The 26354-nt window shown below is 49.5% G+C and overlaps 1 protein-coding gene and 1 long non-coding RNA gene across 3 annotated transcripts in view; both read right to left on the bottom strand.

Annotated features, from left to right (window-relative positions):
* Positions 1-16557, bottom strand: part of MIDN (midnolin) — a 52804-nt gene extending 36247 nt beyond the window's left edge. Inside the window, exon 1 of one of the 2 annotated variants that reach the window (XM_083720542.1) lies at positions 16009-16557. The gene's annotated coding sequence lies outside the window, so the exon portion shown is untranslated. Of the gene's footprint in view, positions 1-23; positions 213-16008 lie in introns of those variants that run through there. The other variant, XM_083720543.1, reaches the window with a different exon arrangement.
* The window catches only part of LOC310835898, a 150950-nt gene that overhangs the window by 81147 nt on the left and 43449 nt on the right, over positions 1-26354 (bottom strand). The gene's annotated exons all lie outside the window — the stretch shown is intronic.

The following is a 26354-nucleotide window of genomic DNA, read 5'->3' as shown; positions in this document are numbered from 1 at the left end:
TATTTAAATTATTTCCTCCCCACCTTAGGCTCGAACCCGCGGCCACACAGACGGAGCAGCGAAGCAGCCGGCGCCGCCGCCGCCGCCGCCGCCAGGGCTGCTGCTGCTGCTGCTGCTCCCGAGGTCTGGCGTGAAACTAACCAGCGCAGAAGAAAGGAGGAGGAGATGAAAGAGGGGAAGAGCCAGAATGAGAAAGAGAAAGGGAGGGGGGCGGGGCGGCGGCGCCGAGCGAAAGTTATAATGTATCAACGTTCCAAACGGGGGCGGAGCCTCTCTCCCCTCCCCATTCATTCTTTTCTCCTGCTCTCTCTCCCCCCCCCAGCCAATCCCAGCCCTCCGAACGCCCAGACGCCACCGCGGCGGGCCAATGGCGGCCGGCGGGTGGCTCTCCCCCACGTGGAAAGGGAGACCGGATGCTCCGCGCAGACCAGCGCCATCGAGCCATAGGAGGAGGGGCCAAGATGGAGGTTTTTTTTTTTACCCCCCCTTCTCCGCCCACACGCCTTTTTTTCTTTTTGGAGGGGGAGGGGTAAGAGCCGGCCCCCGTATTTCCTCCCCCGCCCCGGTCTTTTTTTTTAAAGGGCCATTCATAATATATTCTTCCTACAACAAAGAACGTTACAGTATTAAAGAATGAGACGTGTGTGAGATCGATTGTACTGTGTGTGTGTGTGTGTGTGTATATTTATATAGATAGATAGATAGATAGATAGATAGATATAAAAATAGAAATATATATAGATATATACACACACACATAAATATATATGTATTTAGATATATATGTTTATATCTATCTATCTATCTATCTATCTATCTATCTATACACACATACATATGGATTTATAGATAGCTGTTGTTGTTGTTGTTGTTGTTGTTGTTGTTGTTTAGTCGTTTAGTCGTGTCCGGCTTTTTATAGCAAAATTCAAGCTTAAACTGAAGAAAGTAGCAAAACCACTGGGCTGGTAAGATACAATTGAAATCAAATCCCTTATGAATAGATAGATTATATAGAAGCCCAAATGGGGAGGATGTTAATTGCAAGGAGACTGGAGGGTTGGTCTTTTTTGGCCTAATTAATGTTTTTTTTTTTTTTAAAAAAGAAAAATAGTGGGTTTTTCTTTTTTTTAAAAGGGAAGGTTTGGAGCCCTGAGACGCTCAAAGAGCATCAGAGGAAGAGTGGTATATAAATGTAATAAGTGATGGTGATAAATTAATAATAACAAAAAGTCATGATAATAACATACAATTTACAATAGCAATATTGTATCAAGTTTTTAAAGGTTTAGGATAGCTTTTCTTGCGTACGACCAGTCCAATACATATTACTATGTTATTATCAGTTTGTTTGTTACTGTTATCAACAATACTGTTTGTACATCGCTAATTGGACCAAATTGGGATGCGGGTGGCGCTGTGAGTTAAACCACAGAGCCCAGGGCTTGCTGATCAGAAGGTCGGCGGTTCGAATCCCCGCAATGACGGGGTGAGCTCCCGTTGCTCGGTCCCTGCTCCTGCCAACCTAGCAGTTCAAAAGCACATCAAAGTGCAAGTAGATAAATAGGTACTGCTCTGCGGGAAGGTAAACGGCGTTTCCGTGCGCTGCTCTGGTTCGCCAGAAGCGGCTTCGTCCTGCTGGCCACATGACACGGAAGCTGTACGCCGGCTCGTCGGCCAGTAAAGCGAGATGAGCGCCGCAACCCCAGAGTCGGCCACGACTGGACCTAATGGTCAGGGGTCCCTTTACCTAAGAGGCAAGGGGGCACCTGGGAGTGCTGGAGATACCTTTACCTTTAATTGGACCAAGAGCCCCACAAAGAGGTGAATGAGGTATCAAAAGACAAAACGGTATCTGTATCAAAAAGCACAAACTCAAATCACGGAAAATTATGAACCAAGTACAGTGGTACCTCGGGTTACATACGCTTCAGGTTACAGACTCCGCTAACCCATAAATAGTACCTCGGGTTAAGAACTTTGCTTCAGGATGAGAACAGAAATTGCGCGGCAGCAGCAGGAGGCCTCATTAGCTAAAGTGGTGCTTCAGGTTAAGAACAGTTTCAGGTTAAGAACAGACCTCCGGAACGAATTAAGTATTTAACCCGAGGTACCACTGTACGTCTGACTATTATTATTATTATTATTATTATTATTATTATTATTATACACCACCCGACATCTGTAAATCTCAGGGCAGTTCGCAACATAAAATAGGACTCACTCCGCAGGGATGCATCAAAGCAAATACTAGTGATGTATGGAAGTGAGAGCTGGACCATAAAGAAGGCTGATCGCTGAAGAATTGATGCTTTTGAATTCTGGTGCTGGAGGAGACTCTGGAGAGTCCCCTGGACTGCAAGAAGATCAAACCTCTCCATTCTGAAGGAAATCAGCCCTGAGTGCTCACTGGAAGGACAGATCCTGAAGCTGAGGCTCCAAGACTTTGGCCACCTCAGGAGAAGAGAAGACTCCCTGGGAAGGACCCTGATGTTGGGAAAGATGGAGGGCGCAAGGAGAAGGGGACGACGGAGGACGAGATGGTTGGACAGTGTTCTCGAAGCTACAAACATGAGTCTGACCAAACTGCGGGGGGCAGTGGAAGACAGGAGGGCCTGGCGTGCTCTGGTCCAGGGGGTCACAAAGAGGCGGACACGACTAAACAACAACAACAACAATCCTATAGGCATGGTCACTACAGAATGGCCCCAACTGAACTGGTCAGCTGGTCAGGTTGTGAATGAGAGTGGCTTGCCAGCACCTTCACAGAAATAAACCCAGCAGGGACTAGGTACTTGGAAACTCAAAAACTGGAAATATAATTCTCCTTTGTTTATTTCTTGCAAACAGGCATTATTTATTGTCTTGATTTATGAAGACGGTGATAATTTAAATTATGAGAGTTGTTTTAAAGTGCTTATTATTATTATTATTATTATTAGGGAATGTTTTCCCTGTCCCATTCATTTGGGGGAGAAGAAAGTTTGAGTTTTCATAGGGTAGCCTGAAATTCTTCACATGCCTTCCGCATTTGAGCAAGGGGTATTTATAATTAGGTTTTTTTTCAGGAGACACCTGGCGAGAAAAACTCAAAACTGACTCCCCTCCTCATGTCTGTCTATCCAGACTGATAGAGCCTTGCAGAACATTCCCTTGTTCACTGACCACTGTTCTGAATGAGTATTCGCTGATTAACAGTGCCTCTGAGCATGCGCAGAGTTGGTTCTGCTAAACCTCTCGTGCAAATACACAGAAGTCCAGAAGGGGAAAACCGGATTCCTGGTTGTATCCAGACAAACCCAATCTCTACTCGTTATTAATTAATCCCAAATTATTCCCCTGCAACAAAATAATACAAGAGCCAGGTACTGCATTCCCCTCTGCTTTTGCAGAGTTAATCAGAAATAAATACATCTGTGCCCCACAGAACTGTAGGGTCCCAGAACCATTTTTTAAAAGTAGAGCTATATCATGGGACGCGGGTGGCGCTGTGGGTTAAACCACAGAGCCTAGGGCTTGCCGATCAGAAGGTTGGCGGTTCGAATCCCCGCAATGACGGGGTGAGCTCCCGTTGCTCGGTCCCTGCTCCTGCCCACCTAGCAGTTCAAAAGCACGTCAAAGTGCAAGTAGATAAATAGGTACCACTCCGGCAGGAAGGTAAACGGCGTTTCCATGCGCTGCTCTGGTTCACCAGAAGCGGCTTAGTCCTGCTGGCCACATGACCCGGAAACTGTATGCCGGCTCCCTCGGCCAATAAAGCGAGATGAGCGCTGCAACCCCAGAGTCATCCGCGACTGGACCTAATGGTCAGGGGTCCCTTTACCTACCGTATATCATGTTAGGTTATACCTGGAATAAACCCAACGGAAATTTATGTACCTCCATGGTCCAAATTAATGGCCTACTCTGGTTAAAAATGGTTTGGATACAACTTTAAGGTGAAAACTCTCTTTTCAGGACATGTATCTAGCAAGCTAGAGGCTTGAGCTCCCTTGTGGAAGCACGGTGAAAATATGATAAACAAAGAATGTATTGGAGCATGCGCAGAGTGGCGCAGAAACAGGGACATAGAAGGGAGGCTGTTGGTCTATCAAGTTCAGTTTTGTCTACTACACTGAGTGGCCGTGGCCGTCTAGGGTTTCATGGAAGGAAACTGCAGATGGGAGGGACTAAACCTGTAATAAAATAATAATAATAATAATAATAATAATAATAATAATAATAATAATAATAATAATAATAATAATAATAATTTTTATACCCCATCCATCCAGCAGGTTCTCTACCAATGATTCCCCTCTTGCAATGTTGGGGTAGGAAAAGTCTATGTGTGCAATTCGCCAGAACATTATTATTATTATTATTATTATTATTATTATTATTATTATTAGATGCTTGGATTCCCAGGGATCCCTCCTGGTGTCTCTTTTCTGATTAGTTGCATTTCTGCCCCCTCTAAGAGCCTAGCTTTATTATTATTATTATTATTATTATTATTATTATTATTATTATTACAACTTTATAAGGTAGGTTAGGAGCAGAGAGATACAGAGAGGCAGGCAGCAGAACTGGCCCAAAGTCACTCCATGAGCTTCCTGGCTAAACAGGGGTACAAATTCAGTTCTCCGGTTCCCATCTAACGCTCTAACCACTAGGCGACATTGCCTTGCTGCACAGGCCGGGCTGTCAGAGCCGGGAGTCGGCGCTGTTATTCCCTGAAGCTGAGAGGGGCTGTTGCCTTCATCCTATCACTGCTACGATTCAAAACGGCACCCTCGAGTCTTTATAGGATTCATGGGGAGGAACCCAGAGGTCATCCATTCTGACCCGCCACAGGCTACGGGGTAAAATTAACCCAGCAGGAGGTTCCTTCTGAATCTCCTTGCACCATCGAGGCCCCACACAGAAAATAGTGAGCCGAATGAACCAACGCCCAGACTCCTTATAAATAAGTTTCTTGAGACTCGAGAGGTACGTTCCAAAATCTCTCCAGAGCAGCAAGTTTCTAGTCCTTTTGAGAGTTCACTGAACGTAGCAAAGGGGATACCTAAGATTTGTGGCGGAAGGAAGACGGCGTTTCTGGAATAAACTACCAAGGGAGATGCGTTAACTGCCTAGCCGATAATGCAATATTAATCAACGAGCAAAATTCTATATTAGATGTACTTCTTGGGTGGGTTGCAGCAACTGTTTAAGCCGTACGCAAAATGGGCCCATTGAAATTCACAAACGTGGCTTACTGAGGTCCATTCATTCCAGTGGGTTTACTCTGAGTAGAAGATCAATCCGTATATGGATTGATGCATTCTCAATGCAGATAATTTATTATTATTATTATTATTATTATTATTATTATTATTATTATTATTATTTTACTGCAGACTTTGTGACGAGGATTGAGTATGGTGGTAGATTTTGGGTCTGGGGTGAAACATCTGGGTTATAACAGATCCCAGACTTGCAATCCTGTGTCTAGTTGCTCAGAATTAAGTACCAGTGGTGATTATTCTCAAGTGCTTTACCAAATGAGAGGTGCAGGTGGGCCTGAAAAAAAGAATGTCCATAATTTAAACTGTAAATTAGCTTATTGGTTAGGGCTAAGAGCTAGGCGAAATCACTCTGTATGTCCTCAGAGGCACTCTTGACCAGCCAGCACGCCGCTGCAGGGAACTGGTTGATGAAGGCGGGCGTGAATTGTCAGTAGACCTGGCTAATATTTTGTTTGTGGGTTTGGGGTGTTTTATCACCAGTGTGATAAAAGGGACGCGGGTGGCGCTGTGGGTTAAACCACAGAGTCTAGGACTTGCCAATCAGAAGGTCAGCAGTTCGAATCCCCGTGACGTGGCGAGCTCCCATTGCTTGGTCCCTGCTCCTGCCAACCTAGGTGTTCGAAAGCACATCAAAGTGCAAGTAGATAACTAGGTACCGCTCTGGCGGGAAGGTAAACGGCGTTTCCATGCACTGCTCTGGTTCGCCAGAAGCGACTTAGTCCTGCTGGCCACATGACCTGGAAGCTGTATGCCAGCTCCCTCAGCCAGTAAAGCGAGATCAGCGCTGCAACCCCAGAGTCGGTCACGACTGGACCTAATGGTTAGGGGTCCCTTTAACTTTACCTTATCACGAGTGTATTGATAAAGCCATCAAATTGATCTAGTAGCTGTGTGGTTGCTGAACTGAGATCCCCAAAGGAGATCAACACGGGGGTTCCTTTGCTGAGACTAATTGGTGTAGAGAACAGGCAAGCTTGGCGGTTTCACAGGGCTCTTCGTCGCCAGCGCTCTGTTAATACCCGCAAGCTTGCACCTCTCCTTGGCCATACCAGGCTGCTCTGCATCAAGAAATACCTTCCTGTCTTAACCTTCCTGTCCAGGGGCAGAAAGAGGTGTTTTAAGTAAATCAAAACTCTTTGTTGTTGTTGTTGTTGTTGTTTAGTCGTGTCCGACTCTTCGTGACCCCCTGGACCAGAGCACGCCAGGCACTCCTGTCTTCCACTGCCTCCCGCAGTTTGGTCAAACTCACGCTGGTCTCTTTGAGAACACTGTCCCACCATCTTGTCCTCTGTCGTCCCCTTCTCCTTGCGCCCTCCATCTTTCCCAACATCAGGGTCTTTTCCAGGGAGTCTTCTCTTCTCCTGAGGTGGCCAAAGTCTTGGAGCCTCAGCTTCAGGATCTGTCCTTCCAGTGAGCACTCAGGGCTCATTTTCTTCAGAATGGAGAGGTTTGATCTTCTTGCAGTCCATGGGACTCTCAAGAGTCTCCTCCAGCACCACAATTCAAAAGCATCAATTCTTCTACAACCCTTCGCAAATAGGGGCACAGGGACCTTATACCGAATCAGACCACAGGTCCATCGATTCTATCTCAATATTGCTTACAGTGACACAGAGTTAGAAATTCCAAAGAGGTTGTGACTGACTATAAGTTCACCCAGTGAGCTTCCTAGCAGAGTGGAGATTCGAACCCTGATCTCCCAGGTCCTAGTCTGACATGCTAACCCATGGGTAGGCAAACTAAGGCCCGGGAGCCGGATCCGGCCCAATCGCTTTCTAAATCCAGCCCACGGATGGTCCAGGAATCAGCGTGTTTTCACATGAGTAGAATGTGGCCTTTTATTTAAAATGCACCTCTGGCTTATTTGTGGGGCATAGGAATTCATTTTTTTTCTTTTCTTTTTCCAAAATATAGTCCGGCCCCCCACAAGGTCTGTGGGACAGTGGACCGGCCCCCTGCTGAAAAAGTTTGCTGAGCCCTGCTCTAACCACTACTACACCCCCACCGGCTTCCTAGAGCACGTCTGCTATGGGGCAGCTTTATAAATTATGTAAATAAATAAATAAATAGGGGGAAAGCAAAAATGTCCCTTAGAGAAGGATCTGAAATATTTCCTTGAATCTGTTGTATTCTGGATTGTTTTGATATTTTCATGTGCTCTAAATGGCTTTGAGACACCCCCCTTGAAATATACATCAAATTATTATTATTATTATTATTAGTAGTAGTAGTAGTAGTAATAATAATGTCCATGGGGGTGGAATGGCGCCTTGACATATCCTCAGTTTAAGGTAAAGGGACCCCTGACCATTAGGTCCAGTCGTGGCCGACTCTGGGGTTGCGGCGCTCATCTCGCTTTACTGGCCGAGGGAGCCGGTGTACAGCTTCCGGGTCATGTGGCCAGCAGGACTAAGCCGCTTCTGGCAAACCAGAGCAGCGCACGGAAACGCCGTTTACCTTCCCGCCGGAGCGGTACCTATTTAACTACTTGCACTTTGACGTGCTTTCAAACTGCTAGGTGGGCAGGAGCAGGGACCGAGCAACAGGAGCTCACCCCGTCATTGCAGGGATTCAAACCGCCGACCTTCTGATTGGCAAGTATACTGTTTATATCTGAGTTTCTAACACTCTCTGGGGCTGATGGGGACATAGAAAGCTGCCTTCTACTGCATCAGATCACTGGCCAATCCATTTCAGGTTTGTCTACAATGATGGGCAAAAGCTCTCCAGGTTTTTTCCAGTGGGTTTGGATAAAATTCCAGGTCCAGCCCACTTCTGGGAAGGGAATGTGGCTTTTCTGCGGTGCAAGGACATTTTATTCACAGCTTCCTGGATTAAGGGTCTAAGAGCCCCAGCTGAAGAGATGCAGAATTTGCTGAAAGGCATTTCGAAGAGTTGACAGGGAGAAAGGGCATTTGATTGGAGGGCAAAGGCAGAGAACAGGACTAAGCACAAAAAGCAGCATCCTACCACTTTAAACATGGCTTCTCCCAGAGAATTCTGGGAAGTGTAGTTTGCTAGGGCTGCTCGGAGCCCTTAGGACAGCCTTTCTCAACCTGTGGGTCCCCAGATGTTGTTGAACTACAACTCCCATCACCCCTAGCTAGCTAGCAAGGCCAGAGCTCAGGGATGATGGGAGTTGTAGTCCAACAACATCTGGGGAACCACTGAGCTAAGAGGATAGAGGGGAAGCTCTTCCATAGAGTCTGTATAAGCCGTAGGTCCTCCAGATGTTTCGAGACTACAATTCCCATCATCCTTGACCACTGGTCCTGCTAGCAAGGGATCATGGGAGTTGTAGGCCAAAACATCTGGTTGAGGAAGCCTGGTGTAAGCTGAACTTAAGCCAGCCTTTCTCAACCCGTGGGTCCCCAGATGTTGTTGGACTACAACTCCCATCACCCCTAGCTAGCAAGGCCAGAGCTCAGGGATGATGGGAGTTGTAGTCCAACAACATCTGGGGACCCACAGGTTGAGAACCGCTGGCTTAGGAGACCCTCTGGTCCTCTCAGAGTGTCACGGTTCCCAGAATTCCCTGGGAAATGGGATGAACTGTCAATCAATGCTGAGAACAGCAGCTCTGGGAGAGAACAGGGGCGTCTCCCAACAGCTCCCAGCATCCTTAACAAACTACACTTCCCAGAATCCTTTTTTTTTAAAAAAATATTTTTTATTAACAATTTTTTGTTTGAATCACAATGCCATTAAAACAATACAATATAACATCTCTTAACATAGATCTTTTCACTTCTTTGGACTCCCTCGCATCTCCCGCTCCTGCGTTCCTGTTTATAATTTTATTCAGCAAATTTATCCCCTTATTTCTAATCATCATATCTAATTTTCCAATGTTATATCTCTAATTTTGACTATCATTTTATTCAAGTCTTAAAAAATTTAAATATAACCAACATATTCCAAAATTTTTATCTTTTCTTAAATTTATCTTATCTTCATAATTCACTTCCTTCAACTCGATGGTGCCAAATTGTTTATACTCTAGCATCCTTCTTACACTTCCCAGAATCCTTTGCAGGAGGGGACCATGGCTGTATTTACACCATACGATACCACTTTAAATAGTCAAGAATTTTGGGAGATGCAGTTTGTTAAGGGCACTGATAGGTTGTTGGGTTTTTTTTGGGGGGGGGCGTATTCTCCCTCCCAGAGCTATGATTCCCAGAATTCCCAGGGAAAAGGGGCTGGTCGTTAAACCACTGTGGGAATTGGGAGGGGAATTGTGTGTGTGTATGTGTGTCTCCAAACTCTCAGCACCCTAAGCCAGGCTTCCTCCACCTCGGCCCTCCAGATGTTTTGAGACTACAATTCCCATCATCCCTGACCACTGGTCCTGCTAGCTAGGGATTATGGGAGTTGTAGGCCAAAAACATCTGGAGGGCTGAGGTTGAGGAAGCCTGCATTAAGCAAACTACAGCTCCCAAAATTACCGTATTTTTTGCTCTATAAGACTCACTTTTCCCCTCCTAAAAAGTAAGGGGGAATGTGTGTGCGTCTTATGGGGCGAATGCAGGCTGCGCAGCTATCCCAGAAGCCAGAACAGCAAGAGGGATTGGTGCTTTTGCTGCGCAGCGATCCCTCTTGCTGCTCTGGCTTCTGAGATTCAGACAATTTCCCCCCCCTTGTTTTCCTCCTCCCAAAACTAGGTGCGCATTGTGGTCTGGTGCGTCTTATAGAGCGAAAAATAAGGTATTTGCGGGGACTGTTTAAAATGTTGCGATAACCACTTTAAACGCAGAGGGCAGATGGGCCCTGGGAGTCTTAGATAAAACGGCAGCCCCCCCTCCAGCTCTGCAGACGCCCAGGATAGCGTAAGAAAACTGAAACAAAACAGAACAAAAATTCCTTCCAGTAGCACCTTAAAGGTAAAGGGACCCCTGCCCATTAGGTCCAGTCGTGGCCGACTCTGGGGTTGCAGCGCTCATCTCGCTTTACTGGCCGAGGGAGCCGGCGTCCAGCTTCCGGGTCATGTGGCCAGCAGGACTAAGCCGCTTCTGGCGAACCAGAGCAGCGCACGGAAACGCCGTTTACCTTCCCGCCGGAGCGGTACCTATTGATCTACTTGAACTTTGACGTGCTTTCAAACTGCTAGGTTGGCAGGAGCAGGGACCGAGCAACGGGAGCTCACCCTGTCATTGCGGGGATACGAACCGCCGACCTTCTGATCGGCAAGTCCTAGGCTCTGTGGTTTAACCCACAGCGCCACCTGCGTCTAAGGTAGAACCTTAGAGACCAACTAAGTTTGTTATTGGCATGAGCTTTTCTGCACATGCACACCTCTTAAGAAAACTGAGTCGGAGTGATCTAGAGACAACCAGAACAATTTTACCAGCAGGGGAAATATTATTCTCTGGGAACGGTGGGTTTTGGTGGGAGAGGATAACGTAAGCACAAGATGACGAGGAACCCCTACGAAGCCGTGTCATCTATAATCTGACACCCACAGGTTTAAAATCTGGGGTCCTTTGAGGTCGTGACGCACAGTGATGGAGAGATTTTGGGGGGGTTTTCCCCAACGCCGCCTCCTCCTTCTTTTTGGGAAGCTTACGAGGCTGCTGAAGGGTGGCCCAATCCTGTCCGTGCTGAGCAAAGCCCCTTTGGGTCCTGAATGTGCTTCTTCGGGCAAGGACCTTATTCTGCTCTGTTGTCATTTTGTCAGCCAAAACGGAACGGGGACCTGATCTGGAACGGCTCTGGATTGAGCCAGCAAAACAACGGCACCCCCTGGTGGGGAAAGCGGAGATTTCAAAGCCCCAGGAACAATAGGTGCATTGGGGGGGAGTGTTAAGGCATATTTGGGGGTGGGGGTGGGGAGTCACGAGGGGTGGCCAGGCCAAAGGGCTGAAATCCCCTGTCAGTGGTGAACCTGCGATCCCTGTATGTCAGCTTAAGAGAGTTTCATAAGCAAAACGGTACATCTTTGATGCAGATTTCTTTTAAAAAATAATGTTCCTTCCTCCCCCCCCTTTTGACCTGTTTTTCAGAGGGAGGTAGATTTTTTAAAGATCCAAAATACCCAAGTCATATATCATCTAATTCCTACTTACGGGTTTAAAGTGACGGGCATGGCTGGTTTAAGTCCTTTAATTTCAAAGGGCCTAACTCTGCTTAAACCTAACTCTGGTTAAACCACAGAGCCTAGGACTTGCTGATCAGAAGGTCGGCGGTTCGAATCCCCGCAATGACGGGGTGAGCTCCCGTTGCTCGGTCCCTGCTCCTGCCAACCTAGCACTTCGAAAGCACGTCAAAGTGCAAGTAGATAAAGAGGTACCACTCCGGCAGGAAGGTAAACGGCGTTTCCGTGCGCTGCTCTGGTTCGCCAGAAGCGGCTTAGTCCTGCTGGCCACATGACCCGGAAGCTGTACGCCGGCTCCCTCGGCCAATAAAGCGAGATGAGCGCCGCAACCCCAGAGTCGGCCACGACTGGACCTAGTGGTCAGGGGTCCCTTTACCTTTACCTTTACCTCTGCATATTGGGGTTTAACACGTAGCGAGTGCCCGTTCAGGAAAAGGCTTTCAAGGGGTTTGGGAGCAAGAGATGCTCCCCTACTTAAATAAATCTACGCCTGAATATGTCACAGGGGCTCTGTTCTCTTCAGTCCAAAGCAGGCTCAGCCAGGCGAAAGGAAGAGGAGCATGTGCAGAGTGCCGTTTGCTGCTGAGGAAAGGCATTGCGGATAGATTTCAAAACAAAGTCCCTTGCCCTGTGCATTTTAAGCACCCAACGATGCCCCCCCACCAAAGAATTCTGGGAACTGCAGTTTGCTCCGCCACCGAGCCTCAATCGCCAGCGCCCTGGAACTACAGTTCCCACAATTCTTTGTGTGGCGGGTGCTTTAAATGGGCGCCGAATGTGCTTTAAATGTGGGGTGCAGATCTGCAAGGCAGGCCAGAAAGAGAGAGAGCCTTATTTGGCCAAATAAAGGGAAGCAGGAGAATTATGGGATGTACACTGCCACCGCTGGAAGGCGTGGAAAGAGTTAAGCTGAAAACACAGGAGCCGGGAAATGCCACCCCTATCCCCATGGGAGAGTGCTTTTTTACGCCTGGTCCTACCTCGCAGGAGCAGAAGGCTACCGGGTGAGGAAGACCTCCTAGCCATTCTAGAGACCCTCCCTTTGCCCCCCAACTTTGGCCCAGTAAGCCTGAGGTCCTAGCAGGCTGTGAGTGCCACGCTCAGGTTACTTGGAAGATTGGCACCTCTTTGGCCTAAGAGCAAGCTTCTGGGTCACACTGGGCTCTCTGCCCTTCTCTGACGAGGAGTCCCCGGCCACCCGGAAGCTTGCGACGCCTGGCAAAAGGGGGCCATGCCAGCCTCACCTTTGCCAGCAGCGCGAACGACCTTCTGCGAAACGCAAGAGCGTCGTCGCGGCTTTGCCCCCCCTACGCTCAAGGTGTGCACAGGTCCGAAAGCGACGAGGCAGGAGGGTGCCCTGTGCCATACTCCTCAACAGCCTCTGCCAACCGCACAGGGCGTTTCGGAGGGGGAAAATAAAATAAAACGAACCCGATTGCCCGAATGACACATTCTTGGCTCGCCCACTCGCCTCCTTTCTTAACCAAAGGCGCAGGGAAAGATTTATGCGATACTTCCCACCTCCAGAAGTCCTCAGAGCGAAGAGATCCCAGCCTCCAGCCTCTCCTCTTTCTCCCACGGAGGTTATTAGATAAGGGAGCACTCTGGCTTATTTCAGCAGGGAAAGAAAACCCGGCGCCTCACTGGAACAGGTGTGTGAAATGGGCGCAACAGGCTCGCGAAAGAGGCAATCGCAGTGGTTGCCTGGAACAATGGAGAGCCATTGCGGTGTGGTGGTTAGGCTGGAAGGGACCAGGGTTCGAATCCTGGCTCAGCCACGAAGCTCAGGGGCTTGGGGGTGGGGCAGCCGCTGCCTCTCAGCCTGATCCACCTCACAGGGTTGTTTTTGGGGATTAAATAAGGAGGGGAAGAACTAGGTGCTCTACCTTGAGAAGAAGGTAAAGGGACCACTGACCTTTAGGTCCAGTCGTGGCCGACTCTGGGGTTGCGGCGCTCATCTCGCTTTATTGGCCGAGGGAGCCAGCGTACAGCTTCCGGGTCATGTGGCCAGCAGGACTAAGCCGCTTCTGGCGAATCAGAGCAGCGCACGGAAACGCCGTTTCCCTTCCCGCCGGAGCGGTACCTATTTATCTACTTGCGCTTTGACGTGCTTTCGAACTGCTAGGCTGGCAGGAGCAGGGACCGAGCAACGGGAGCTCACCCCGTCATCGCGGCGATTCGAACCGCCGACCTTCTGATCGGCAAGTCCTAGGCGCTGTGGTTTAACCCACAGCGCCACCCGCGCCACCTTGAGAAAGGTGCCGTATAAATGCAATGAATAAAAATAAGAAATAAAGTCTGGAAAACAACACACACACACACACACACACAGGGCCAAGGCTATTCTCCACTACTATCCAAACACAGGTCTAGTTTTCTTGCAGGCTTCTGAATACAGACTGCATTTGGCCGGGAACAAACAATGGTGGTTCTCATGCGGCTGGGGTTCAAAGTGCAAGGTGCTTAGGTCTGCCAGGTTTGGGCTGAGCCCCTGCCCCTTTCCAGAACCGAAATTAAGGTGCTGCCACACTCTCTGCGGGTTCCCAGCCTTCCCACTGTGACATATGAGCCCAGGAACCCTTCCTGGAAGCGGCGCCCTCGATGTATAAGGGCGCGGGGGGCCTTGTGTCCTTGGAGGCTAAAGTAGCCCCCCCCCCTTTGATCGGGTTATGGAAATACGGGGTGGGAAGAGGAAGAGGGCGGGGGGGAACGGGAGAATACATGAATGGGCAGCGTTAACAATGCGAGCGGGTGGGAGACGCACGGAGAGGAATATCTACGTGGGTAGAATACATTTCAGGGTGTGGGTCTTCTGTATGGTTTGTGTGGCTCCTCCGCCTCCCCAGTTTTTGGCAAAGCAAAAATCCGCCCCCCCCCTCAAACCCCACACCTGAATCGAGCAATGTCTTGAAAAATAAGCCAGTTAGATTACGGACTCGAGTTTCCAAATCTAATTTTTCTCTCTCCAAAAGTGGTTTTCTTTCCCTTCCCGTTTCATGGATATAAGGTACAAATTTGCCTTCCATTTCCGCAGATGGACAGATAAGTCCATGGAAAGACAGAGGAGAGAGGCGGTGTTATAACAACACCCCCCCTCCAATGAAGAAAACACCCACCCACACAAACCCGAAAATTGTTTAAAGAATTTGGCAGTTTTGCAGCTTCCTGAGAAACACCCGTGTGCGTGTGAATTAAGCCTCTAGCCCTCAAGGAATGAAGCTTAGGCTGGGCTGTGTTGGGAAAGCTAAAGAGCAAACAAGTCTCTCTTTTTCGGCACCCCCGACAGATCCAGCAGACCAGGACGATTATTATTTATCTCGCGCCCCCCCCCTCCAATAAAATCCCAAATGGCTTTGGTCTCTCATGACCACGGGGCTCTCTGTATCTGCACTTAAACAGAATAAAGGGATACTGAATATATATATATTCTAGTGGTGTGTATGGGGGGGTAATCTTGTTTGGGCGGAGGGGGCCACCCGCACCCCACCCGGAATTTGGCTGAGTCTCTTATCCACAAGAACAGAAGATTATTCTGGCTTTCGCCTCTCTCTAACACGGCAAGGGCGGGTAGAGGGGGGTGGGTCTCGGATGCAAAAGAAAGGAGCTTTTGATGAATGGTGTGTGTCTCCCCCCCCCCTCCGCAAGAGCCCCTTCTCCAAAAAAATATCAGGAGCCTTCCGGATAACCCGGTGAAATTTCTTTATAAAGGGGGGGGGGCAGAGAGAGCGAGAGAGAGAAATGCAAAGATCCATTTGGCTGCTAGTTCGTGGGACTTCAGGAGGCCCGATCTGAGGCGCTTTCCCCGCTTACTCGGGAGTAAGCTCCACGGCGGCGCGCGCTTTGCAAGCTTACTCAGTGAAGCAAATCTCATGGGTTACGCGTGTGTGTGAACTGACGCTCTGTGTGCTTGTAAGGCAGACGTGTCTGTGTGTGTGTGTGCGTGTGTGTGTGTGTGTGTGTGAGAGAGAGAGAGAGAGAGAGAGATAGACCCGTGTGTGCACGAAACAGACGTGCGTTCGTGTACGAGAGAGAGAGAGAGAGAGAGAGAGACCCGTGTGTGCACGAAACAGACGTGCGTTCGTGTACGAGAGAGAGAGAGAGAGAGAGAGAGAGAGACCCGTGTGTGCACGAAACAGACGTGCGTTCGTGTACAATAGACCCGCGTGAGTCTGTCTGTTCGATAGACCAGTGCGTGCGTAAAAACGCACAGCCGCAGTGGCAATTGGAACTCAAACGCTTGACGGATTTTTCATGGTGGAAAAAGACTGGTTTTGATTTCTGCCTGCCTGCCCCCACCCCCCTACCCCTTCTCCTCACAGAAGCCCCAGCGACGACATGGAAAATGTCAAAGGGATCTTCTGAAATGTGATCCACGGAAAGGAGGTTTGAGCGAGGCCAGACGTTTCCCTGGGAACTCTTTTGTCTAGCCGGTTTGGAGAGGAGCCCCTTGGAAAGTATTTCCCTTCGAGGTGGGGGTAGGGGTGGGGGGAATGGGTGGGGGAAGGAACTGCCGAAGCGGCGCAGGATTCGACCCCGGAGGAGCAAGTGCCAGGCACGGACGGACCCCCACCGCCCGGGTGTGGGGTGTGGGGAAAAGGATTTCCTTACAAGAGAACCCAAACCGCGTCGGGCCATAAAGGGACTCACCAAAATCCGCCAGGAGACGCCGCCTTCTCCACCGAATCGCTCCCGAAAACGAAATAAAAAACCCTTTCAGGAAATTTCTCCCCAAAGCGGAAAATTGTATCCTTTGTCTCCAGACGGGTTGGCAGGTCCTCACGTGGCGGGGAAACCCTTCGGGAGAAGAAAAGATCCTTTCTTGCGGATGTGGCAAGGGGAAAAGGAAAAAAAAAAGCACAAGGTGAATCTCGCCCCTTCACTACAAAGAGGGAGGAAAAATATGTATGTAATCCTTCTCCAGAGGCGTCGTCCGCTTTGCCTGTGGTGCTCAGCCGAGGCTCTCGCTCCTTCCAGCCAGCAGCGCTGCGGTTTTGCGTTGGTTTTTTTTTTATTAAATGAAATGTTCGGGAGGTGCGCGAAAAGTTTTTATCCCACACAGAACCCAAGGGCTGACAGTCACATTATGCTGGGTGGGGCTTGGGAGAGGGAGGAGGGAGGGAGGAGGAGGAAAGAATGAGAGAGAGGGAAAAAGAGCCCTGCTGAGCATTGCAGACTCAGCAAAGGGATTTGCACACTGGTGCTGACGCAACACTGAGCATAGACGGCCGCTTGTCAGACTTTGGCTGCCACTCTCGATCTCTCCCTCTCCCTTCCTCTCTCTTTCTGGACCAGTTGCCCGCGGAGGCCGCTCCATGCTTCCCACTCAAACCAGACAACTTTACGAGTTGCAAGGGACCTCCAAAGGTCATCCAGCCCAACCCCGTGCAATGCAGGTAAAAGGTAAAGGGACCCCTGACCATTAGGTCCAGTTGTGGCCGACTCTGGGGTTGCAGCGCTCATCTCTCTTTACTGGCCGAGGGAGCTGGTGTACAGCTTCCGGGTCATGTGGCCAGCAGGACTAAGCCGCTTCTGGCGAACCAGAGCAGCGCATGGAAACGCCATTTACCTTCCCACCAGAGTGGTACCTATTTATCTACTTGCACTTTGATGTGCTTTCGAACTGCTAGGTTGGCAGGAGCAGGGACCGAGCAACCCCTGTTGTCCAAGGAAGGATAGCTCTCCGCCATTCAAGGGAGTCTGTTCCACCACTGAGTGGCTCTTATGGGAATCTCATTTGTTGTCAGAATCCATCGGTTTGGGTCCTCCCCTCTGGAGCCGCAGAAAAATAGTCTGGGTCCATCTCCCATGGGACAACAGTCTTTCAGATATGCTATCGCCTCTTCTCCAGGCTAAATATACCCTGACGTGAGTTGGTAAAGGTAAAGGGACCCCTAACTATTAGGTCCAGTCGTGGCCGACTCTGGGGTTGCGGCGCTCATCTCGCTTTACTGGCCGAGGGAGCCGGCGTGCAGCTTCTGGGTCATGTGGCCAGCAGGACTAAGCCGCTTCTGGCGAACCAGAGCAGCGCACGGAAACGCTGTTTCCCTTCCCGCTGGAGTGGTACCTATTTATCTACTTGCACTTTGACTTGCTTTCGAACTGCTAGGTTGGCAGGAGCAGGGACCGAGCAACGGGAGCTCACCCCGTCATTGCGGGGATTCGAACCGCCAACCTTCTGATCGGCAAGTCCTAGGCTCTGTGGTTTAACCCACAGCGCCACCCGCGTCCCGGCGTGAATTGGAGCCTGCCCTTAAAAGGATTTTTAAAATAACAATGGTGGCCAGGCAGGCAGAAATCCAACAGGCGAAGCTCCCCCCCCCCCCTTGTTTGCCCGGCTGAAAAACATTCCCTTTGTTTGTTTGCAGCCCTCGCCCAGGAACACTCACCCGATGCCTCAGAGCTCAACCGTGTTTCTGGGTGAATCAAGAAGTCCAAGCAGAAAATGACAAATGATGGCTGTGTTTTTTTTTTTTTTTGCGGGCTGAGTCACTGGATCTCAAGGACAGGGAAATGAAAACATACGGGCAGGGAAAGAGGAAATAGTAGCAAGGAGGGTGAGGGAGAATTCAGGTCACCTTGTATCCTTACAGAGGTGTAGGGGCTTGGCGGCTGGGCATTTGCTTGGCATGCAGATAGTAGTCAAGGTGCTAGTCCTCAAGGCCATCTCCAGTAAATACTCCTGATTTGAGACAAATACCTGGACGCGGGTGGTGCTGTGGGTTAAACTACAGAGCCTAAGGCTCGCCGATCAGAAGGTCGGCGGTTCAAATCCCCACAATGATGGGGTGAGCTCCCGTTGCTCGGTCCCTGCTCCTGCCAACTTAGCAGTTCGAAAGCACACCAGTGCAAGTAGATAAATAGGTACCGCTCCGGCGGGAAGGGAAATGGCGTTTCCGTGCACTGCTCTGGTTCTCCAGAAGCGGCTTAGTCCTGCTGGCCACATGACCCGGAAGCTGTACGCCGGCTCCCTCAGCCAACAAAGCGAGATGAGCGCCACAACCCCAGAGTCGGCCACGACTGGACCTAATGGTCAGGGGTCCCTTTACCTTTACCTTTACCTGGGCAAAATGAGGAGAGCCCTCCCCTCTTAACTACAAAAATGCATTGACTTTGGCAAGGGAGCAAAAACTCTGTGCATGCTTCTTCGATCCCTCGTAGCCCAGTAAGATTGTCTCCCATAAACACGGTTTTAACAGTGAGTCCGTAAGTGACTGTGGAGGCCGATTCTGGATCCACACGTCCTTCCATAGTGGGGACATTGGTTCCCGGGCGGGAGTTGATCACAGTGTGGATTTGCCAAGCGTGCCTTCCTCTTAGCACATTTCTCACTTGCGTCCTGAGTTTGAGTGTCTTCAAAGCCCACGACACCTTTGGTCAAGGCTGTTCTCCAACTGGAGCGCTCGCAGGCCAGTGTTTCCCAGTTGTCAGTGTTTATACCACATTTTTAAAGATTTGCCTTGAGACAGTCTTTAAACCTCTGTTGACCACCAGCATTACGCTTTCCATTTTTAAGTTCGGAATAGAGTAGTTGCTTTGGAAGACGATAATCAGGCATCCGAAAAACATGACAGTCCAACAAAGTTGATATTGAAGAATCATCGCTTTGACACTCGTAATCGTTGCTTCTTCCAGTACACTGGTATTAGTTCCCCTGTCTTCCCAAGATAGGAGAGGTTTATCTCCATTAAAGGTAAAAGGTAAAGGGACCCCTGACCATTAGGTCCAGTCGTGACCGACTCTGGGGTTGTGGCGCTCAACTCGCTTTATTGGCCGAGGGAGCCGGCGTACAGCTTCCAGGTCATGTGGCCAGCAGGACTGAGCCACTTCTGGTGAATCAGAGCAGCACATGGAAATGCCGTTTACCTTCCTGCTGGAGCAGTACCTATTTATCTACTTGCACACTATTTATCTACTTGCACTTGACGTGCTTTCGAACTGCTAGGTTGGCAGGAGCAGGGACCGAGCAACGGGAGCTCACCCCGTCATTGCGGGGATTCGAACCGCCGACCTTCTGATCGGCAAGCCCTAGGCTCTGTGGTTTAACCCACTAGTGGTTAGAGCATCGCATTAGGAGCGGGGAGAGATCAGGGTTCGAATCCTCACCCCTTGGCCACAAAGCTCACCGGGTGAGTCAGTCGCTGCCTCACCCGGCCTAATCTCCCTTGCAAGGTTGTTGTACCGATTCAGGTGGGGGAAGAGAGCGAGATCAGAACTGGGCCAGCCACCTGCAGTTCTTTGGTCGGAAAAAGCTGGTCTATAAATGCATTAATGAATGAGACTAATACGATGTGTCTCCTTTGAAAGGAAGGGTCTGTGCCGCTGCAGCGGCGCAGGGTCGGGGCTTCAAAACCCTCCTGCCGATCCTTGGACCGCGATCCCGCCAGGACCCTTTTTGTCAGCTAAGCAGCCTCCCCTCCCTGCAAACTCTTGACGTAGGCAAAGCTTACAGATATATTTATCTCTTCCTCTCGACGACGCACACGGGCCCCTGCCAGGAACGGCGTCGCAAGGTGGGAGGGAGCTGTGTTCGGATTGCACAAATAGATTTCTATGCGTTAAGTGTGTGTGTGTGAGAGAGAGAGGGCTGGCAGCAGAGCAATCACAGCGCTGGCAAGTCGAGGAAGCGGTGACCTTTCGTTTCTCCCTCTCCATCTACGTAACCTGAGTCACCTTCCCTGAGAGTCAGGAGGCGCTGCCCTGGTTTCCAGGCCCAGGCTTTCGAACAACAACAACAACAACCACAGGCCGAAATCCAACCGGGAGAGCGCTGCCTCGCCACTGCGCTCAGGAGGACATCCGAAGCCCTTTCCTGTACAGTCATACCTCGGTTTACAGACGCTTCAGGTTGTGTGTTTTCGGGCTGTGCACTGTGCTGAACCCGGAAGTACCGGAACGGGTTACTTCTGGGTTTTGGTGCTTGCGCATGCACAGAAAAACCGAATCGCAACACGCAGATGCGGCGCTACGGGTTGCGAACGCTGTGAGTTGCAAACGTGCCTCCCGCACAGATCATGCTCGCAACCTGAGTGTCCACTGTTACCGTATTTTTCGCTCTATAGGACGCACCAGACCACGAGACGCACCTAGTTTTTGGAGGAGGAAAACAAGAAAAAAAATATATTCTGAATCTCAGAAGCCAGAACAGCAAGAGGGATCGCTGCGCAGTGAAAGCAGCAATCCCTCTTGCTGTTCTGGCTTCTGGGATAGCTGCGCGGCCTGCATTCGCTCCATAAGACGCGCACACATTTCCCCTTACTTTTTAGGAGGGAAAAAGTGCGTCTTATAGAGCAAAAAATAAGGTATTTTTGTTTTTAGCTCTTCCGACGGTTTCTACGGAACTCGTAGCATATATCCAACACGAAAAACAGCGACCATTTGTTGTTGGCAAAGGACAGCTGGACATATAAAGGGCCTCATTACCTTCAGTAGCTTAGGGCCTCATCAGACCTAAATCTGGCTCTGGGCACACAGTTAAACTGCGGAACTCAGTGCCACAGGGTGCAGCGATGGCTCTGAGATGGCTTTAAAAGAGGAATGGATGAATTTGTGGAGGAGGCAAAGTTCTATCGATATGATAATACAATACGATAATCTTTATTGTCCTTGTCCCATACAGAACGACGAAATTGAAAATCTACATCAGACATTCAGAAACCAACAAGCCTGCTATCCTAGCTTGGTTAGCCCCCTAAAAACTCTGATACCCCATCATTAAATACAATATACTCCCATAGAGACTACCTTAAGGTAAAGGTAAAGGGACCCCTGACCGTTAGGTCCAGTCATGGCCGACTCTGGGGTTGCGGCGCTCATCTCGCTTTATTGGCCAAGAGAGCCGGTGTACAGCTTCCGGGTCAAGTGGCCAGCAGGACTAAGCCGCTTCTGGCGAACCAGAGCAGCGTACGGAAACGCCGTTTCCCTTCCCGCTGGAGCGGTACCTATTTATCTACTTGCACTTTGACATGCTTTCAAACTGCTGGGTTGGCAGGAGCAGGGACCGAGCAACGGGAATTTGAACCACTGACCTTCTGATCAGCAAGTCCTAGGCTCTGTGGTTTAACCCACAGTGCCACCCGTGTCCCTAGAGACTACCTTACACTGCGTTTAAAACCAAAATCGCATTTGGATAGAAACTGCTTCTCAGGCGGCTAGTCCTAGTCTTTATATCCCTGGACCTTCTTCCAGAAGGCAGAAGCTGAAAGAGATCATTTCCGGGGTGCGCACTATCCTGCGCTATCTCTGCAGCTTTCTAATGGCACCTGGAAGCATTAGTAATAATAATAATGATAATGTATTATTTATACCCCGCCCGTCTGGCTGGGTTTCCCCAGTCACTCTGGGCGGCTTGCAACAAAACACTAAAATATAAGGTAACCTTGATCCCAGGTAGGGAGATGGGTAGTCCGAGTCCGTAGGTGAGGAAGGGAAACAATAGGTGTTCTCAGAAGAAACCTTTTCCTGCTAGTTCAGACTGTTTGCAGAACCTTGAAGCCTGCCAGGTCTCTCTCTCTCTCTCTCTCTCTCTCTCTCTCTCTCTCTCTCTCTCTCTCTCTGTGTGTGTGTGTGTGTGTGCTGAGTTGCACGATCTGCCTGTGGCCTTTGCACTCAGAGGTGTGGGTCCTGTCTCCAGGCAGAACTTGGGTGAGGAATGTTTGCAAAGGGCAGGAGGCCAGCCATGCCATGGAAGAATCCCAAAGTTTGAGAATTTTGCCGGGTGGGGAGCGTGAAGGAGTCTGTGCTAGGCTGACCCAGAGGTGGACAGAAGACGAAGTCCCTACAGAGAAGAATGGCAGATTAAATCGATGGATGATGACGAAATGGCAAAAAAGGACCGGAAGAATCAGAAACCGGGAGGACCAAAACTTTAATAAGGAATGGAGAAAACCTTTAAAAACCATTGTAAACAGCTAAAATCAATACAGTGGTACCTCGGGTTACATACGCTTCAGGTTACAGACTCCGCTAACCCAAAAGTAGTACCTCGGGTTAAGAACTTTGCTTCAGGATGAGAACAGAAATCGTGTGGCGGCAGTGGGAGGCCCCATTAGCTAAACTGGTGCTTCAGGTTAAGAACAGTTTCAGGTTAAGAACAGACCTCCAGAACGAATTAAATTCTTAATCTGAGGTACCACTTTAGTAGGGTTGGAATAACACTTGTTGTTTAATGTTGAGTTTTGGCTATAATCAGTGCTGGATTTACGTATAAGCTACACAAGCCCCCAAAAAATTTAAAGGAAAAAAACCCTGGATGTACATGTCCACAATATAAGATAAAGAACAAATAAAATAAAACCTACATCCAGCAACAGTGTTTTGTGTTGTGTAGGCTCCTGTGATGTAAGTCATGGCCCCCGTCTCCTAGCCTGCTCCCTAAAATATCCCTGGTTTGCTCCTTTCTATATATAGGGTGCCTACATTCTGCATGGACTGGTTATATGGCCACATGTGCAAATGGCTTGAGATACCTATTAGGTCCATAAATGACCATATAGCATAGATTCAACACAAAATGGCCACCATTTGTTGTTGACAAAGGACAGCTGGACATAGAAAGGGCCCAATTACCTTCAGGAGCTGAGGGCCGCATCAAACCTAAATCTGGCCCTGGATATGATGCAAATGTCAAAGATTTGGATTATTATAATTGAAATCAGGAGGAAACGGTTAACAAAAGGACCCACAAAGAGGAGGAGGACAGTCCAGGAGATTCTCTGGAATCTTGTTTCTATGTTGTTTGTTGGATAATTTACATTAAACCGAAAAATTAATTTTTATTTTAAGGAATCTGTGCTAGGCAAGGTTGTGTGGGATTCAAGGGGACGAGGTGGGAGAGACCCACAAACCGTGCAAAGGGGAGTCCCATAGTCTGCGTGAAAAGGGGATTTCTTTTTCTCTGTCCCAAACGCTCCAGCATTCGGCTCCGTAGGATCCTAACAGGAGGAGAGAGGGGAGGAAAAGTTTGTATGGAGTTGAGGTTGAGTGGACTTTCCCCTCCTGGACTTATCTCGCTTGACCCGGAAACTACAACTAATCCAGAATGCAGCAGCTAGACTGGTGACTGGGAGCGGCCACTGAGACTACATAACACCAGTATTGAAAGACCTACATTGGCTCCCAGTACATTTCCGAGCACAATTCAAAGTGTTGGTGCTGACCTTCAAAGCCCTAAACGGCCTCGGTCCTGTATATCTGAAGGAGCATCTCCACCCCCATCGTTCTGCCCAGACCTTGAGGTCCAGCTCCGAGGGCCTTCTGGCGGTTCCCTCCCTGCCAGAAGCGAGGTTACAGAGAACCAGGCAGAGGGCCTTCTTAGTGGTGGCGCCCGCCCTGTGGAACGCCCTCCCACCTGATGTCAAAGAGAAAAAGAACTACCAGACTTTTAGAAGACATCTGAAGGTAGCCCTGTTTAGGGAAGCTTTTAATGTGTGACAGACTATTGTATTTTCATATTTTGTTGGAAGCCGCCCAGAGTGGCTGGGGAAACCTGAAACGTCCGGGTAAAGGGCAGCCGCCTAGAGTGGCTGGGGAATCCCAGCCAGGTGGTCAGGGTATAAATAATTGTTGTTGTTGTTTAGTCGTGTCCGCCTCTTGGTGACCCCCTGGACCAGAGCAAGCCAGGCACTTCTGTCTTCCACTGCCTCCTGCACTTTGGTCAAACTCATGCTGGTAGCTTCGAGAACACTGTCCCACCATCTCGTCCTCTGTCGTCCCCTTCTCCTTGTGCCCTCCATCTTCCCCAACATCAGGGTCTTTTCCAGGGAGTCTTCTCTTCTCCTGAGGTGGCCAAAGTCTTGGAGCCTCAGCTTCAGGATCTGTCCTTCCCGTGAGCACTCAGGGCTGATTTCCTTCCGAATGGAGAGGTTTGATCTTCTTGCAGGTATTATTATTATTATTATTATCCTGCTAAGCAGGGGCGAGAGGGATCTCGAGGCAGCATGGAAATGTCAGGGAGGGACCTCCCGCGGGCTGCAGGTTTCCACCCAGGCGGGAGGTGCCAAGTCCCTCTTGACTCTGTGTGTGGGAGAAACTCAGGCACAGCCCAGGAATAGCCAAAGGAGGATTGCAGCAGGTCAGGGTGTGCTGAGAGGCGTTTTTTGAGCCAGGCAAGCTGTGTGGGAGAAAGCCGGAGCCAACCAGAGCCATCCCTTACCTGAGATTGAGGGATTTAAGAGGCATGTGTAGGAGACGGCTCGCGGCCTAGGAATAGCTGGAGGAACAACAGGTTGGGGTATTAGCACAGCTGTGTGGGAGCTTCGGCGAGAGATTGAGGGCATGTGCGTGACCCATAGCTGTCAACTTTCAGATTTGAAAATCAGCAACCTCGAAAATAAGGGTTCAGCAGCCTCACCTGTCCTGGGGACAGTCTAGGGGATATCTAACAATCCGGGATATCAGCGGGAAACAACGCTGGAATAAGGGAATTCCCTGCAAAAAAAGGGAAAGTTGACGGCTACGGTGTGACCCTGACCAGATCGGAGATCTGTGCCTGAAACGAGCAAAACGAATTTCGACAGGGAGCGACATCAGGTCCCGCTGGAAGAACCAGATGCACAAATTTTAAGATGCCCGGCTCGTTAGCAGTACAGCAATACCTTGGTTCCCGAACGGCTCAGCTCCTGTTAACACCGCAAACCCGGAAGCGAGTGTTCTGGTTGGCGAACGTTCTTCGGAAGACGAATGTCCAAGGCGGTTTCCGATTAAAGACAGGAAGCTCCAGCAGCCAATCGGAAGAAGTGCCTTGGTTTTCAAATGGTTCTGGGAGTCGAACGGACTCCTGGAACGGATTAAGTTAGCTATATAAAGGTAAAGGGACCCTTGACGATTAGGTCCAGTCGTGGCCGACTCTGGGGTTGCGGTGCTCATCTCGTTTTATTGGCCAAGGGAGCCGGCATACAGCTTCTGGGTCATGTGGCCAACAGGACGAAGCCGCTTCTGGCGAAGCAGAGCAGTGCACGGAAACGCCGTTTACCTTCCCGCCGGAGTGGTACCTATTTATCTACTTGCACTTTGACGTGCTTTTGAACTGCTAGGTTGGCAGGAGCAGGGACCGAGCAACGGGAAATCACCCCATTGCGGGGATTGGAACTGCCAACCGTCTGATCGGCAAGTCCTAGGCTCTGTGGTTTAACCCACAGCGCCACCCGCATCCCTCAGTTAGCTATATGCTATAGGCTAAATTTATGGACCTAATAGGTATCTCAAACCGTTTGCCCATGTGGCCGTGCAACCAGTCCATGCAAAATGTGGGCACCCTATATATAGAAAGGAGAAAGCCAGTGACATTTTAGGGAGCAGGCAAGCAGGCCTACACAACACAAAACACTGCTGCTGTATGTAGGTTTTATAACTACACTGGACTGGATGAACAAATACTATGGCTTTTATTCTTATAATGAGAATAAATAAATAAGAATAAAAATGCGTGCCCAATCACTGAGACCATTACATCGTAACTATCCAACCTCCCAAAATTTCGACGCCTCTTGCGATGGTTTGACCCCTTTCCGTTTTAACAGTACAAATTCTACAAACACCTTCCATATCTCCTCCAAAATCATTTCTCCTGCATGTTACCCATCTTACCTTAACAGCACGTGTTGGTTTATCATTAATAGCTATATCCCAACCAATACTATGGTTTGATAGGAGCCAGGCACCTCTAATTCACAGGTAGGAAACCTGAGGCCTGTTGTTGTTGTTTAGTTGTGTCCGCCTCTTGGTGACCCCCTGGACCAGAGCACGCCAGGCCCTCCTGTCCTCCACAGCCTCCCGCAGTTTGGTCCAACTCATGCTGGTCCCTTCGAGAACACTGTCCCACCATCTCATCCTCCGTCGTCCCCTTCTCCTTGTGCCCTCCATCTTTCCCAACATCAGGGTCTTTCCCAGGGAGTCTTCTCTTCTCCTGAGGTGGCCAAAGTCTTGGAGCCTCAGCTTCAGGATCTGTCCTTCCAGTGAGCACTCAGGGCTGATTTCCTTCAGAATGGAGAGGTTGG

The sequence above is a fragment of the Podarcis gaigeae genome (genome assembly GCF_964106915.1).
Source record: "Podarcis gaigeae genome assembly, chromosome: 18".
Classification (NCBI taxonomy): Eukaryota; Metazoa; Chordata; class Lepidosauria; order Squamata; family Lacertidae; genus Podarcis; species Podarcis gaigeae.
This window is presented reverse-complemented; position numbering and strand designations above follow the sequence as displayed.